This window comes from Macaca mulatta, chromosome 14 (genome assembly GCF_049350105.2).
Source record: "Macaca mulatta isolate MMU2019108-1 chromosome 14, T2T-MMU8v2.0, whole genome shotgun sequence".
NCBI lineage: Eukaryota > Metazoa > Chordata > Mammalia > Primates > Cercopithecidae > Macaca > Macaca mulatta.
The window spans coordinates 20,167,725-20,183,934 of NC_133419.1; the positions used below are offsets into that span (position 1 = coordinate 20,167,725).

At 46.9% G+C, this 16,210-nt stretch overlaps 3 long non-coding RNA genes across 3 annotated transcripts in view; 1 reads left to right on the forward strand and 2 right to left on the reverse strand.

Moving 5' to 3' along the window:
• The window catches only part of LOC106993243 (uncharacterized), a 227,929-nt gene that overhangs the window by 144,855 nt on the left and 66,864 nt on the right, over positions 1-16,210 (reverse strand). The window lies entirely within an intron of this gene.
• Positions 1-16,210, forward strand: part of LOC106993242 (uncharacterized) — a 145,870-nt gene that overhangs the window by 108,348 nt on the left and 21,312 nt on the right. The window lies entirely within an intron of this gene.
• On the reverse strand, positions 1,158-14,297 carry LOC144334251 (uncharacterized). Its single transcript, XR_013403929.1, has 3 exons — positions 14,245-14,297; positions 11,330-13,055; positions 1,158-5,178 (listed from the first exon to the last, which is right to left on the reverse strand). It is a non-coding gene; the product is annotated as an uncharacterized LOC144334251 (long non-coding RNA).

Genomic DNA, 16,210 nt, shown 5'->3' on the forward strand with positions numbered 1-16,210 from the left:
ACGGGTCCCCAAATTTTGTTTCCTGTCCCTGTGCCTTTGCTCATGAAGATAGTGAAAACCCAGAATCAGAGCTTCTCAGGAGACAATGTTGGAGGATTGTAAGAGTCTGAATGGAAGCAGCATGTTGGAATTAATGATTCCAGACTCTGCCAGGCACAGTGACTCACGCCTATAATCCCAGCACTTTGGGAGGCTGAGATGGACAGATCACCTGGGGTCAGGAGTTCGAGACCATCCTGGTCACATGGTGAAACCCCGTCTCTACTAAAACTACAAAAATTAACTGGGTGTGGTGGTGTACACCTGTAATCCCAGCTACTCAAGAGGCTAAGGCAGGAGAATCACTGGAACCCAGGAGGTGAAGGTTGCAGTGAGCCAAGATTGTGCCACTGCACTCCAGCCTAGGTGACAGAGCAAGACTCTGTCTAAAAAAAAAAAAAAAAAAAAAAAATCAGACTCTGAGGATTTAATTCTGTGGCCTTTAGCCAGGGCATGAGCCAAGAGGCCTCACACCACCTTGAATTAGGATAGCTTTTAATCTCATTTTAGCATCCTTAGAAACAAGATACTCCATTTTCAGCTGCTTTAAGGAGGAAAGATTTCTCTTCTATGCTTGTTGTTGCAGAGTCATGCAAGTTCATGCCAGGAGGCTCTGAATGAGCATCCAGTTCAGTTAAGATTACCACCTCATCCCAGTTTGCTTAGAACTTCCCTGGTTTTAGCACTGAAAGTCCCAAGCCCTAGGAAACCACTCAGGCCTGAGCAAACCAGGACTGCCTATAGCAGTCCTCAAACTTAAGTTTTCTAGACTTGCCCTTGGGAGAAAAATCACCAGGGGATGTGTGTTAGGATGCAGATTCCTGGGCCCCATCTTCTCACTCAGAGTCACCAGGATAGCAGTCCCTAAACTGGGACCTCAGTTCCCAGCCTGGTTTGAGAACACAAATGAGCATCATTATTTTGTTTTTTGTGGATGGAGGCTCTGTGGTCCAGAGAATGACATTTTGAGGGGACAAATTTTTGCCTTTAAAGGGCCTTCACTGAGATGATTAAGATGCCTCCTTCCTTGTAATAATCCAAAATAACAATGATATGAAATTGTCTGTAAAGTAGGTATAAGAAAGTCAAACAAAGTTCTGGTTTTCCTTCTTGAGGTCTATTTTCATCCATTTTTTTTTTTCTTTTTGGAAATATAAACAGCATCTTGTGGGTGTGTTCCTCCTTTACTGGTGTGCAAAGCCTGAACTTGGTCTCTCTGTCGGGTGATTCAGCCTCAAGTAGTGACATGCCCAGGTAGAGAGCCTGGACCCCAGTGCCTTGCAGTGAGGGGTGATCCCTGCAGCCACAGCTCTTCAAAGAATGCTCAGATCTGGGAAGTGGGGTTTCTGCTCAGGCCTGCCCAGGTGTGGAATGCCCCTCTGGCACACTCCTTCCAGGTCCTTTCTGCTGCAGGCAGTTGCCAAGGACAGAGTGTGCAAAGAGCTTATGTGAGAGTAGAGGTTTTTGGTGAGAAGGGTGGGGACCCAGACTCCACTAAATTATCTGTTGCAGCAGGACATCACAGGGTAAAATTTAGGGCACTTTGACTGTCAATTCAGTAAAAAGAGAATCATCTTTTGCAACACACAGACAACTTGCATGCCCATCTCCTGCTCCTGTGAGCTTAGTCATGCTCAATGTATCCTAGGCAATATGTTCTCATCACCTGGACTCTTGGTTGCCAGATTTTTCTTTTCTTAGGAAACATTATGCAGCATGGAAACAGCTCCAGCTCTGGAGTTGGATGGTCTGTGCCCAAAGTCCAGGTTTGCCACCTACTAACATATCACTTAACCCCTCCGAGCCTCAGAATTCCCCTGTCTGAAATGGGGTAATAGCACCAATCGTATAGTAGAATTAAAGATAAGGTATGCAAACACTTCAAGTACACAGTAGGAATGCATAAATAATGTCTAATCATGATAATATACTGCTATGGCTTGAATGTGTCCTCTAAAGTTTATGTGTTGGAAACTTGCTCCCCAATGCAAGTGTGTTGGGAAGTGGCACCTAATGGGAGGTGTTTGGGACAAGAAGGCTCCACCCTCATGAATGGATTAATGCCATTTATTAAAGGGCTTGAGCTTCAAGTTCGATCTATTGCTCTCTCTCACCATGTGGTGCCTTCTGCCATGTTATGATGCAGCAAGAAGGTCCTCACCAGAGGTAGGCTCAACCTGGGACTTCCCAGCCTCCAGAACCATGAGCCAAATAAACTTCTATTGTTTATAACTCACCCAGTCAGGAGTATTCAGTCGTAGCAGCACAAAATGGAATAAGACATATACATAAAGGGCCTGGTACGTATTAAGGGCTCAGTTGGTGTCTTTGAGACAGACTCTACTTCCTAGTGTTCCTGGGTCCTTAATGGGAAGATTCTACATGAATAAAAATGAAAGTATGTTGCACAGAGAGAAGCAAATAGAAGCAAAGACATTCAGGCAGTTGGTGTTTTCTGGCTGTGAGGGCTGCCCCAGTTTATTTTGGCAGCTGCCTCCACCATCAGTGATGAAAGGATAAAGGAAAGAAAAATGGCAGTAAAACAAATGGATCAACCAAGGAGGGGAGGCTGTTTGGTTCCAGCTTCCAAAGGAGAACCCAGCTGTCCCCGTGATTGCTATGCAATGGGTCCCAGGATTCTGGTCCAGCCTTTACATGCCTGCCCTCAACAGGGAGGGGGGTTTCCAGAATAACTCAGCTGGGAGGAGTTTAGGTCATTTGAACTAAATTCAGTCTATAGAATACCTCCAAATGGCAACCATTTCAGTAACGACTGCTGCATGAAAAACCATCCCAAAACTTAGTGACTTAAAACAGTGACAACAATTTGCTTCCAATTCTGTAATCTGGGCTGGGTGCAGTGGGTTGCTTGTCTCTGCTCCACAAAGGGTTATCTGCAGTCATTCTTGTGAGGCTGGATTCAGCTGGTAGTTGGACCAGGACCGGAAGATCCAAGGCAGCTCATGTGACTGCCTGGTGCTTCATGGTGCTTCAGCTGAGATGGTTATGTGGCTAGGGTGGGAGTGCAGCATCCCTCTCTCCACGTGGACTCTCATCCTCAAGGAAGCTGGCTCAGCCTTCCTTGCATGGGGTCTCAGGGCAGCAGGAGATTGAGATTGGAAGCCTCACACCTCTCAAGGCCTGGGCTTTAGAATGCTCACGGGGTCTATCCCGCTACATTCACAAAACAGTCAGATCAACTTGACCGAAGGGGTGGGGAAATAAACTCTACCTTTTATAGGAAGAAGTGGCAATCCACACTGCAAAGGATGTGGATATAAGGATTGGTGATTCATTGGGGGCCATTGTAATAATAATCTACCAGAGCAACACAGAACATTTTCTGGGGTGTGGCCTTCAGAACCTTTGTCCTCTGGCCCCAATAGCTTTTCACCTTAGGGGGCACTTCTTTACTCCACCTTCTCTCTTTAAACACCCCGCACCCTCTCCTTCCTCTGTCTTTGCTGGTGCACCTCCTTTGGCAGGGTTCAATGTGAACAGGAACACAAGCTGTGCACTCAGCCAGCCCTGGGTGGCAATCTAGCCCCACCATGCCCAGCTGTGCGACCTTGGGGCAAGTCTCTTAGCCTCTCTGCATCTCATTTCCTCCACCGTTAATGAAGACACTGAAGCCTGCCCAATAGGACTGCTGTGAAGATGAAATGACATACAGCAGGCGAAGTGCCTGGCACAGAACGTACCTGCTACTGGAAGGTAGATGCTAAGTCTCGATCCTGGTCCCCCTCCATCCTTGATGGCTCCCACTCCTCTCTCTGGTGAACACCTACTTGTTTTCTTATGACACATCCTTTGACAAAGTCTTCCCTGGACACCCCCAACCCTCATCCCCAAGGAGAACTAATCATCCCCTCCTTTTATCTCCCGTAGCCCTTTGCAACACCTCAATTATGTGCCAGGTCACAGTGACACACACTTATGGTGTATATTCGTGTCTCCAGAGGTGAGAGTTCTTGTGTCAGGGAGTCAGGTGCTATTTATCCTTTTATCTTCATGCCCAGTGCGCGGGCGGCGGTTTGGGGAGGGGCTCCATACGTGTTTTGGTGAATAAATAAGTGAACTAATGCTTGCGCTCCCCAGAACTTAGGGACATCTTTTATTATTTGAGGACCTTTCCTTCTCACTCCTGATTGCTCAGCAAAGGGCTGGAAGAAAAATAGGGATCTGACTTCTGTCCCACGATGTGGCCAGTGCCACGCTGGCTGCTCTGGGGCACAATGCCCAGCAATTGCTATGACCCCGTCTGCCATCCCTAACTTATGAAGGCTGCACAGTCTGAGAGAAAGTGGAGGCACTCTCTTCTAACCGTGTGATTATGAATTCAAAATGAAGATTTAAGTCATCAAGCAGGAAGCTCAACTCAGCACCCTTCTGGCTCAGCAGGAAACAGTCTCTGCAACTGAGGTTTCTGGGTGTAGGACAAGCTTGGGTTCAAATCCTAGCTCTGTTGTTCATTGGCTTTGCAAACCTGGGCTAAATGCCTTGCCTTTAATCCTTCATTTCTTCATCAGTAAAATGAGGAAAATAGTAACTCTGTGGAAAGACTGCTGCAAGAATTAAATAAATCACATAGGTGGCATATAGTGGGTGCGGTATACCCCGTCCTTCTACTTCTCCAAAAAAAAATCTCAGCATCTCAGATCTACGACTATTGCTCTGGGAGATAAGCTATTCAATAAATAAATAATGAAGTGCCTCCCTAGACCCTATGTGAAGATGATTAGAGTTTAGGAAATAAAGTATGAGTACTGGGAAGCTGCTAGGTTCACTCACTAGGCAATGAGTATCAGTCCTAATAATATAGGAGCTAGCAGGCGAGCATTTAACATGTGCTAGAAATTGTCCTAAGCATTACATTAATTCATTTAATCTTCACAACCACACTATGCAATTGACAGTATTATTTTCTCTTTTTACAGAGGATGAAAGTGAGGCCCAGAGAGGGGAAAAACATACATGAAGATACTCATCTGCTTGGTGGCAGAGCTGGGATTTAAACTCATATTTTCTCACTCCACAGCCTGTGCTCTGAACCAGGAGCTTACACTATCTAAAGGAGCTTATTCCTCTTTTTGAGACAGGGTCTTGCTGTGTCACCCAGGCTGGAGTGATCATGGCTCACTGCAGCCTCAACCTCCTCTGCTCAAGCCATCCTCCTACCGCAGCCTCCCAAGTAACTGTGGCTATAGGTGCAAGACAGCACACCTGGCTATTTTTTTTTATTTTTTATTTTTATTTATTTATTTATTTTAGAGATGGGGGTCTTACCATATTGCCCAGGCTGGTCTTGAACTCCTGGGCTCAAGTGATCTGCCTGCCCCGGCCTCCCAAAGTGAGAAGTGGCTTATTCTTGTTTACTAATCTAGTGGTATTTACAAGGCTAACCTATGTTTTCACAAACAAAGATATCTAATGCCATAGAGCATTTACCACGTGGATCATACCTTGCTGAGGCATTTCCTGGAATTGTTTCGCACATTTGTGAGATCAGGACCACACTTTCTATCTCGTAGATGAGGAACCTGAGACACAGTGAAGGTAGAGACCCTTTCAAGGTGATACAGAGTGGGTGGTAGAGTTGAGATTGAAATCTAGGCAGAGCCCACCCTTAACCATCATGCTAGTTGTTACAAGTCAAGGACGGGTGCAGTGCATGAATATTAGAAACTGCCCACGGTTGGTCCTGAATGTTAGTTATTCTCGACCAGTATAATTCATTCCAGGACACCTGTGTAGTGTGCTAACTCAGACCTCACAACCTCTCCCCGAAGCCCCTCGAGGGGAGGGCTTTTCCCCCAGCCCCGGGCCGCACCTCCTGCTTGGCCCGTCAGCATCGTGTTCCTCCTCCCATTTGCCCTGGGACTTAATCATCTGGGTCCCCAGGCCTCCAGCAGGTCCTCTGGTAGAATTCAGGGGGTTGAAGAACTTGGAAGGGAAAAATGACATCTCTGTGCTCACCAATCTTAACTGAAATTGAGCATTTCTTTTAGTTGCATGTCACCTGTAGAAATGACAGATAATTTCCCAACATTATGCAGTTGCAGATGCCTGGAAATATCATTTATGTCCATTGCCACTTCTAAATTATGGAGTCGATTAGACCTGCGGCGGGATCTTATTATTTAAGGTCTTAATAAAGAAGCACATGCATTGCTAAATTATAAATTTATGTTTTTAATATTTTGATACTATTTTTAATATAATTAGTTATATGTGTTTTGAAGTCCTATGTGTTTTTATGGTCTGCACTGAAAAATAGTATTCCCAGAAGGGAATACTGGGAATACAGTCTATAAGCATCAACAGACTTTCAAAGGGTCCATGGCTCATGAAATATTTACAGCAACCCTTTGAGGTAGGAATCTCTGCTCATCTGTTATAATTTTCATTTTACAGAAGTGGAAACTCAGGCACAGAGAGGTCAAGAAAACTGCCCAAGGACACACAGCTAGTAAGTGAAGAGTAAGAGTTTGAACCCAAAGCAGTCTACAGCAGGGCCTGTGCTCTGGGCCAGCACATGGGGTCAGGTCCCCTTAGCGCCCTTATTGGCTGCCAGACCATTCTTTCACCTGATGCTTTCTTCACTGGAATGTGATTGCTGCTGTATGTCTTTGCCTCCCTGAGTGCCTTGAGGGCTGGGACTGGTTTTGTTTATCTCCGAATCCCTAGAACCTAACTCAGTGATGAGCCCAGAAACGGTTCCAAATAAATGTTTCTGAGTGAATGTGTTTCTAACCCATGAGTGCCTCATACATACATTGCTAGTCCAAAGAGCTTTTCTTTTCTGATGGCATTTTACTGCATGAAAGAGAAAAAACAAAGGCCCCAAACCAAATAATTCATCTACATTTTATAATGGCATTAGCACAGGGTCTTGCATTTTTTTAGCACTTAAGATGTTTCTAAGACTTTTTATATCCCTTTGACTGAAACCTCAAAGCACAGTGGTGAAGGGTAGAGGCCGCTGAGCCTGGCGGTGGCCTGGGTTCAAGCCCCTCTCTGTCACTCCCTGGCTGATGATCTGTCTGAGCACAGTGACCTCATCTATGAAATGGGGACAGTAACAGCTGCCTTGTAGAATTGCTGTTTGGATTAAATGAGATTAAAGCACGCTGTTTGAACAGTTGCTGGTACTCTGTAAGGCCACAATAAACTGGGGTTATCCTCTGAGAGCAGTGAAGGATGTGATGGTGGTGGTGTTACCACCCTTAGCTCCGTGAGCTAATGCAATTGACACAGTGTGCTGCAGCCGAGTTAGGATTGGATTCTGGTTCCAACTCAGCCACATGCCTGGGACAAGACCCTGTTCTTCTCTGGACTTTGGTTTCCTGATCTGCAAAACAAGGGGACTGAACAGGGTCAGTGTGCGTGGGGCTTGGCATTCCTTCTTCATATCAACGTGTGTGTGGAGTCAATCTGAAAAACAAAAGTAGGACTGCCCAGTTTATCAATAGGGCGGGGACCCCTCACCTCTCACTCCTCACCCTAAGGAGCTCTGAGGCATCACAGGAAGACAGTTGGAACGCTTGGTTGAGCCAGAGTTTAGCACCAGATTAGACCTGTAGATTTGTCTCCTTTGGGGTGAAGAGTTAAAAGGTGTGTAAGCAGGGAGGGGAGGGGGACTCGTGGATTTCAGTGTCTTTAGACAGGGTCTGGCCCTTGCAGGGAACTGAGTTGGATTCATGTTCAAGCTCTTTCCCTGGCCCCTGATCAACTCTTAGATGTAGAATTTTTTTTTTTTTAACTTTTATCTTAAGTTCAGGGGTACGTGTACGGGATTGTTACATAGTTAAACTTGTGTCTCAGGGGTTTGTTCTACAGACTATTTCATCACCCAGGTATTAGGCCTAGTACCCATTAGTCATTTTCCCTGATCGCCTCCCTCCTCCCAGCCCCCCACCCTCCAGTCATCTCCGATATCTGTTGTTCCCCTCTGTGTGTCTATATGTCCTCATCATTTAGCTCCCACTTATGAGTGAGAACATGCAGTGTTTGGTTTTCTGTTCCTGCATTAGTTGGTAAGAATAATGGCCTCCAGCTCCATCCAGAGTGTATAATTCTATAAGGTCAGGCAGGATCTACCCCACTTCTCCCACCCCTCTCCCACCTCATCCCTCCTCTCCCCTCCCTCTCCTTCCACTCTGAACTATTCTGTCTTTCCTCTAATTGTTTAATCTTTTATAATTATGAGCCTTTAAAATTTCCTGGTATCATTACATTGGTGCATGTGAGGCACACAGGGCCTCTTTCTGCCAAGGGGCTCACTTGGGAGCTGGCTGAGCTACGATCAGAGCTGGTGGGAAGCCCCTCCTACAAATGCGTCCAGAAGCCCCCCATGAGAATGCCCACTTGTACTTGATGTTGTTAAACCCTGCCAGGGGAGACTAGAACTGCGGGAGAGAAAATGTGGGAAGTGAGGGGTACGGGTGAGGTGGTCAGCCCAGCCCATCATCAGGCTCGGAAAAACCTATTGAGCAGATCTTCTTCCCTAAATGACTTTCCTCATGTAAAATTGTCTTCTATGATTGTCGGAAAAAGGGTTTTTAAAAGAGGTTAACATGGGATTTAATGAATATAGAGTAATAATGGTCCTTGTATCAAATTAAAATTCTAACGTTGCCACATGAAGCAAGTACATTATGAGTATCCAACATTATGTATTATTATTATTGGACTGCTTGATTGCCCTACATACTTGGGAATAAAAGAAACAGCTCCAAGTCCTGCATTTCAATTGGCACACATCTCCCTTGGAATGAGAGTCTGGGAGGACCAAGAGCATGCCCACTCTGCAAAGGCAGATTCTGGGATCTTGAGAAATATCCTCATAATAAAGCAGAAGGACACAGGACAGATGGCAGTGTTTTGTGAAAGTAGCAGAAAGGAAGGGTATGTCTGAATCTGTATGCTGTGTGACTTTGGGCAAGGCACTTCACCTCTCTGAGCCTCCATGTCTCCACACTTAGTCTGGGTAAAGGACAATTGTGAAGATAAGTTGAAATTACAGGCATGAGAGCACTTTGTAAACTCTGGCCAGGTGCAGTGGCTCACGCCTGTAATCCTAGCACTTTGGGAGGCTGAGACAGGCGGATCACTTGAGGTCAGGAGTTCAAGACCATCCTGGCCTACATGGCGAAAACCCATCTCTACTAAAAATACAAAAATTAGCCAGGTATGGTGGCAAGCACCTGTACTTGTGAGGCTGAGGCTGGAGAACAGCTTGAACCCAGGAGGCGGAGGTTGCACTCCAGATATTGCGTCACTGCACTCCAGCCTGGGCGACAGAGCGAGACTTCGTCTCAAAAAACAAACAAACAGGCCGGGCATGGTGGCTCACACCTGTAATCCCTGCACTTTAGGAGGCCAAGGCAGGCAGATCACGAGGTCAGGAGATCGAGACCATCCTGGCTAACACGGTAAAACCCTGTCTCTATTAAAAACACAAAAAATTAGCCAGGCGTGGTGGCAGGCACCTGTAGTCCCAGCTACTTGAGAGGCTGAGGAAGGAGAATGGCTTGAACCCGGGAGGTGCAGCTTGCAGTGAGCCGAGATCGCGCCACTGCACTCCAACCCGGGCGACAGAGCGAGACTCCGTCTCAAAAACAAACAAACAAACAAAAACAAAAAGCGCTGTGTAAACTCTAACAGGCTGTTGAGTTCTGAGGATTGAAGATAATTCTAAAAGCGCTTTGTTGATGTCTTCCCTCTTCCCACCCCTCCTTGACCACTGAAGCCTGGATGCCGTCTATAACGTTTAATAACAGTAACCTGCATTTATTGAGCACTTACGAAGAGCCAGGTATCATTTCACCCAGTTCCACCATAGCTTTATGTGGTAAGTATTATTATTACCTCCATTTTATAGACTAAGAAACGGAGGCTCAAGATGACACCTAAGTTGCTCAAACCTCAGGGAGTGGCAGGGATTTAAATTCCGGTCTTCCTGACAGAAAACCTCTTAGTTCTTATGTTATATTTGCTTCTACAATACTTCTGACAACCTGCTTCCAAATTATGCTTGAACACCTCCAGGGACAAGGAGCTCATTACCACCCCCTGTCCCTCTCCCCACAATGAGTGCTCTCCCCTGACACATAAAGCATGATTATGGTGATATTATTATCAGTAAAATGGAGTGATTGGAGTGGATACTCTCTTAAGGTCTATTTCAGAATGTCACTTTAAGAGCATGAGTATTCACAGACAAATTCGCACTGGCTACAGAAGAAAGGATTAAAAATCTCCGTATGAAAATGGAACACAGCAAGGAAGATGTGCATGTGAATGGGGGCAATTAATTCTCTTTTGCCAATTGTTGTTAAAATATATATATATATATTTGCTGGAAAGGAGGCATTTATTCCCTGCAGACCCATGGTGTGATTTTGAAATATCTCCGCAGAAGGAAAAATGACTGCGAAAATACAAATCTATTAAATGTGGAGGACAAAAGAAAAAGGGGCTTCCATAAAAGGATTTCTAAACCATATCAAAGGCTTCAGAGGTCAGGGAGGGCTGCCGGAACACTACCAATTAGAGCTAAATGGGAAACCAGCTTAAATCTCAAAATTAAAGATGAAGAGTGGCAATTAACCTGTCTTCTAACAGAAAACATAGTCCTTAATGCTCAATGTAATTTAATATTTTAAAATTACGACCACAAGCATCAAAGGCTCCTGTTCAACAATATAAAGTGGACAATAAAAGTCTCAGTGGGGCTTTGGATATCGTGGGTGAGATGGCACAGGAATAATGCTGGTACTGATGACTCTGAAGCCACAGAAGCTGAACTGGCAGGGACACAGTTAGATCTCCCCCCAGGACGCGAGCCGCCAAGCCTCAGCTCTGTTTTCCGAAGACCCATTCTTTGGCCAGCAGGAATCATTTGATTTGTGTTTTGTGGGCTTTAATAGGATGGATCACGCTGATGTGAGTGGAAAGGAAACCCCCAGCAGTGCTTAGAGGGTCCAGAGCCTATTCCAAGGGATTTCTTTAAAGCAGTGCTTCTTATTGGGGAATTTTTATGCCTGGAGGGGCAAGGTGGCTTATGCCTGTAATCCCAGCACTTTGGAAGGCCAAGGTGGGCTGATCACCTGAGTTCAGGAGTTCAAGACCAGCCTGAGCAACATGGCAAGACTGTCTCTACGAAATACAAAAAAAATTAGCCAGGCATGATAGTGTGTGACTGGGGTCCCAGTTACTCAGGAGGCTGAATTGGGAGGATTCCCTGAGCCCGGGAGACGGAAGCTGCAGTGAGCCATGATTGTGCTACTGCACTCCAGTCTGGGTGACAGAGAGAGACACTGTCTTAAAAGAATAAACAAAAAAATAAACAAAATGCTTCATGCCTGGGCCTTCATGCAGACTAGAAGCCCTGGGCATCAGTATTTGTTAAGGCTCCTAGGTTAATTTTCACTGGTGTCCAGGATTGGGAACTGCTGCTCTAAAAGATTATGGGCCCAACAAGGAAGAGAAGATGGACATTTGGAGCATGGCAAGCCTTGATGATACCAGAATCAACAGTGTGGTACCTGATGTTCTGACAGTGAGTGTACAGATGAGAAAGTGGGTCCAGGGACAATTTTTCTCCTAGCAGGCAGGAGAATAGGGAGCTGAGCAGAACAACCACATAGAAGGCAGCCCCTGACAAAGTCTCCGGCATAAAACCATGGATATAAAAACCTGCGGCTGAGAGTCTGGATTTCCAGGTCGCCGATTAATATCTGTGGACACTTCAAATGTGTGTGGCCCCTTTCTGTGGCTGGCCTGCCCTAAGAAGGCTAAAGCTGAAATGCCCCTCTCGAGTTCTCCAAGTCCGTGGGGCTTAGGCCAAATTAACTTCCCCTTCATTCTCCATGACTCTTCTTGCATTACCTGGGTGACAGTGTGGAGCACTGGGAAGGTGAGTAGCCCTGTGGACAGACAGACTGACAGACCGACTTGATGCCTGTAGCCACCACTTACTGAGGGATCTTGGGCAAGGAATTAGCCTCTTGGAGGCCATTTTGCATCTACAAAATGCAGATCGTGGTAGGCCTCATGGAGTTAGCATGAGGAGTCCGTGAAATGATCCCGGTAAGCTGCTGAGGTGGTGCCTGGCCCACAAAACCGCATCTGTGCTGGGCACTACCTAACACCCCTCGGTGGACCCGCTGTCAACATCAACCACAGAGGTGCTCCTCCTTGGACTCTCCCCAGGCTTTCCAGCCTCCATGCTTCTGCCTTAGCAGGTCCCACCTCCTGGAGTGCCTTCCTTATCATTCCTTCCTGTCCAATCTTCCACCATCTAACCTGATGCTGGGTTAGGCTCTAGACCAAGCTTGTCCAACCCACGGCCCGTGGTCACATGCAGCCCAGGACAACTTCGAATGCCGCCCAACATGAATGTGTAAACTTTCTTAAAACATTATCACAATTTTTTGTGTGTGTGTGATTTCTTTCTTTTTTAGTGCATCAGCTGTCGTTAGTGTTAGTATATTTTATGTGTGGCCCAAGACAATTCTTCTTCCAATGTAGCCCAGGGAAGCCAAAAGATTGGACACAATGCTCTAGACCTACCATGTTTTTGCTCTATTTGGCATTTTTTCAACCTGGAATTTAGATTTAAAACTCTCCCATGGTACTGCTGTCTTCCCTGGCCATTTACTCACTTCCATTCTGAGCCTTCGCTTTGCACTGACCCCCCTCTGCCCAGTTCACCTTATCACTCCCACCCTGAGAATTCACTGAGGGTAACATCTGTGACTTTTCATCACCTGGAGGAGAGCATGAAGTCCCAGAAAAGCACATATTTTGGCACTTAATCCTCATAGCTAAGTCTACGTGGTAGATTCTATTATGATCTCCACTTTACAGAGGAAGAAACTGAGGCAGAGAGATGAAGTCACTTGCCTAAAGTCAAACAGCCTGTATCAGAGGTGGGACTCGAACCAGCAGCTAGCTCCAGTGTTCAGGCTCTTAACTGCTTTGGGGTGCAGACTTGCAGAGTGAGGTTCTTACTGCAGATGAGAATAAACAGGAGGAAAAAGGGGAGGGTCAGGGAGATTAGGAAGCACCATGAAACCCAGCTGGAACTGGGAAGCCTGTCACAGCATCAAGGAAGCTACATGAGTACTGAGGTTCCCTTCCCATTATTGTCCACATGGACCACCTGGGGATGGGGTCCTCAGGTTCCTGGCCAAACATCCAGTCTGAGGTGTCGCCCATTGGTGCCTGGAAATTGCTCAGCCCTCCTCTAACTCACCCCTGAACGGGCAATTCAGAGTCCAACAGTCCAGGATGCTTTTAAACTCTTCACCCAACCAGAAGGAGGGGCTCTGGACATCTAGAGTGATGGTGGTAGTAGCATGGAAGAGAGGACCGTATCCCTGACCAAGGTCAGACTTGCAAGAACCAACGTGAACCCTCCCATTCAGTAGAGCAGCCATGCGACACAAGCAATAACATTGTGTGGTCAGTGATTCGAAAGGCTGCAGCGTTGCTAAAATATCCTGGGCCCACCTCCTCCCCTCATTTCTCCCAGCTGGGCCCAAACAGCCTCCTCAGATTCCTCAGCAGAGTTCCTCTTACCCACCAACATGTACTCAGTAATCCTCAAAAACCCATCATTGTCAGCATGGATGATGCCCCCTACTAATCTACTAATCAACGCAGCCAACTGCTTCAGATCACCTTGACCTGTGGGCACATGAATTCCAAGAACTGGTCTGGCTCCTGGGAAGCCCCCCTTCCCAATGTCTCCACCATCTCACTGAGCGATAGTCTCTTCTCGGCTTCTGTCCATCCTGGCTACACCACATTTATTAGCTGTGGAGTCTTAGGTAAGTCATTAACTTCTCTAAGCCTCTGTTTCCCCATCCTCAGAAGGGGACAATTCTGCTTGCCTTACAGAGTCACTTGACGATGTAACGAGCTGCCATTTAGAAGGCTCCCAGAACAGAACATGGCACCAGGAGACTCTTGGCAGTCACTGGTTCCCTATAGGGGCTTCCGTTCCAAATTGCCAAAAGTGAGTGGCTTCCATTTGGCCCTGCTGGTGTCCCTCCAACTTCCGGTTTCTAGGCCGACCAATCCTGAAGCCCCCTCCACCCCACACATAGGTCTCTTCACTGTAAGTGGGATGAGAACTGAACCAGACCCCACACAAATGTCCCTAGGACCTGCGCAGAGAAACTCATCAATTCCTACCTCTTTGCACAGTGAGGGACCTCAGTCTCATCCCTGCTGCCTCCTGTGGAAGACTGGGATCATGGAAGAATATCCAGGGTAGAGCGATGTTTGGGCAGCACCTAAAACCATCCTGCTCTGAACCCCAGAAAAGTCCCTCAGGGGCCTCCAAGCTACCGCCCCAGTAGCTGAAATTTCTCCTCTGCAGAAATAGGAATCACAAACAAAACCAGAACAGGAATAGTTTCAAAACTCAGAGAACGAAATGTTCAGAACAGAGTGCAGAGCAGGTCCTGCTCCATGGAGTGGGAAAGGAAAGTGCTATTCCTTTTTTAAAAATTTTCTCCAAGCAAAACATAAGCAGTTTGGATTTCCCATGCTTGGCATCCTGAACAGTTAGTGGAGTGTCTGCCTCTGCCACCTGCCACCTTAAAGGGTCCGAGGGACGCAAAACTCAACAGGGTGATTTCCCAGTTCCCAGGACAGCCCCTCAGACTTTGTTCTCACACTGGCAGATCCATTCTGTCCTGGTGGCAGTGCAGCGAGAAAGGGTAATGTGATTCTTTTTCTCATTTTGAACAGATGGCCAATAGAGGCTCAGGGAGGCAAAATGACTTGATCCTGGTGATCCGGCTAGTGAGTGCTGGGCTGGGATTTGAAACCATCACCACCAACTGGTAACTTTCAAATTGCATCCTTGGAGTTTTGGGGGTCTCGGGGGAGGGAGAGAAGGAGTTACAGGGAGGAAGAGCAACCAGGTGTCAGGCTTCTTTCACTTCTCTTTCTCTCGCTGGCTATAGTGATCGCAAACACAAAGAAGAACCCTTGAGGCCTGTCTGGAAAGCAAGAAGCATGGGCTGGGAGGAAGCTGGAGATATTCACACATGGGTTAATTTCTGTTCCTGTCACACATTGGGGCTATTTGTTACTGTTGGCTATAAATTGGGCCTCCACATAAGATTTCATTTGAAGAAGGGGATAAACAGCTTAAAAATAATTGAAAACCAGTGCACCCAGCCAAGTCTGTGGCTTGTGCCTACTGGGTGGGTTTGTGATGAGGTGGGTTTTCTCTGCCGTGGTGTACAGTGACAACTCTCAAGTCTCCAAGAGGCTGCACTGTGGCAAACGCCAGGCATAATTGGGGGAGGGCAGGGGGTGGGAAGAGGGAATGCCTCTGCTGAATTTGAATTAGAAACTTTAGCTGTTATAAATCGGCAACAGTCCCGTTGGTATTGGCAACACTCAAGTGGCCACCTCCCACGACAGAGCTCTGGGGAAGGTTTTGGTCCTTGTAAAGTTTGCCCCTTGGTCTGAGAGGCATGACTCTTCAGGCTGGGTAGCTGTTGATCCCATGCCAAAGTGTCTGACCTCCAGGCTGGGCTAAGAGGAGGAGACTGGCGCCAGCTATCACTGAGCCTTCAAGCCCCAACCCTCAGGCATTAGATAACGGGGTTTTCCCTCATCTAAGCAGAAAACGTCAGACTCCTTGGGCACATTGGGTCAGCCTTGGGCAGATGGTCTGTCTGGGCAACTTCAGAGGGAGGCGGAAGTTTAAGGAAGTCTCTGAAGTCGCTCACACATCTGCAGAGGCTAAAACAGCAATTTCCTTTTGGTGGCTGGACACGGTGTTCCCAGAGGAACACGTGGCCCCCAGGTGCTTGTGGGCAGTCCCTGTTGTCCCTGATCCTTTCTTCTGCTGCTTGGCCTGATCAGAGCCAGAACAAACCTGCCCAAGAACTGACGGTTCACACAGCAACAGATGCTGCCCAGCCCCCACCAAGGGCCAGGGCTACCAAGACTAATAAGATATAGCTGTGCCCTTGAGGAGCAGGGAGCATGCCAAGAATCCTTGCCTCATCACTGAGTGGGTTCCGGAAGTAATGACCACAGTAGCCACAATAATTTATTGACAGCTTACTGTGTGCCAAGCACTCTACATACATTACTTCATTGTATTACCACTATGACACACTGAAAAGAGAATCCT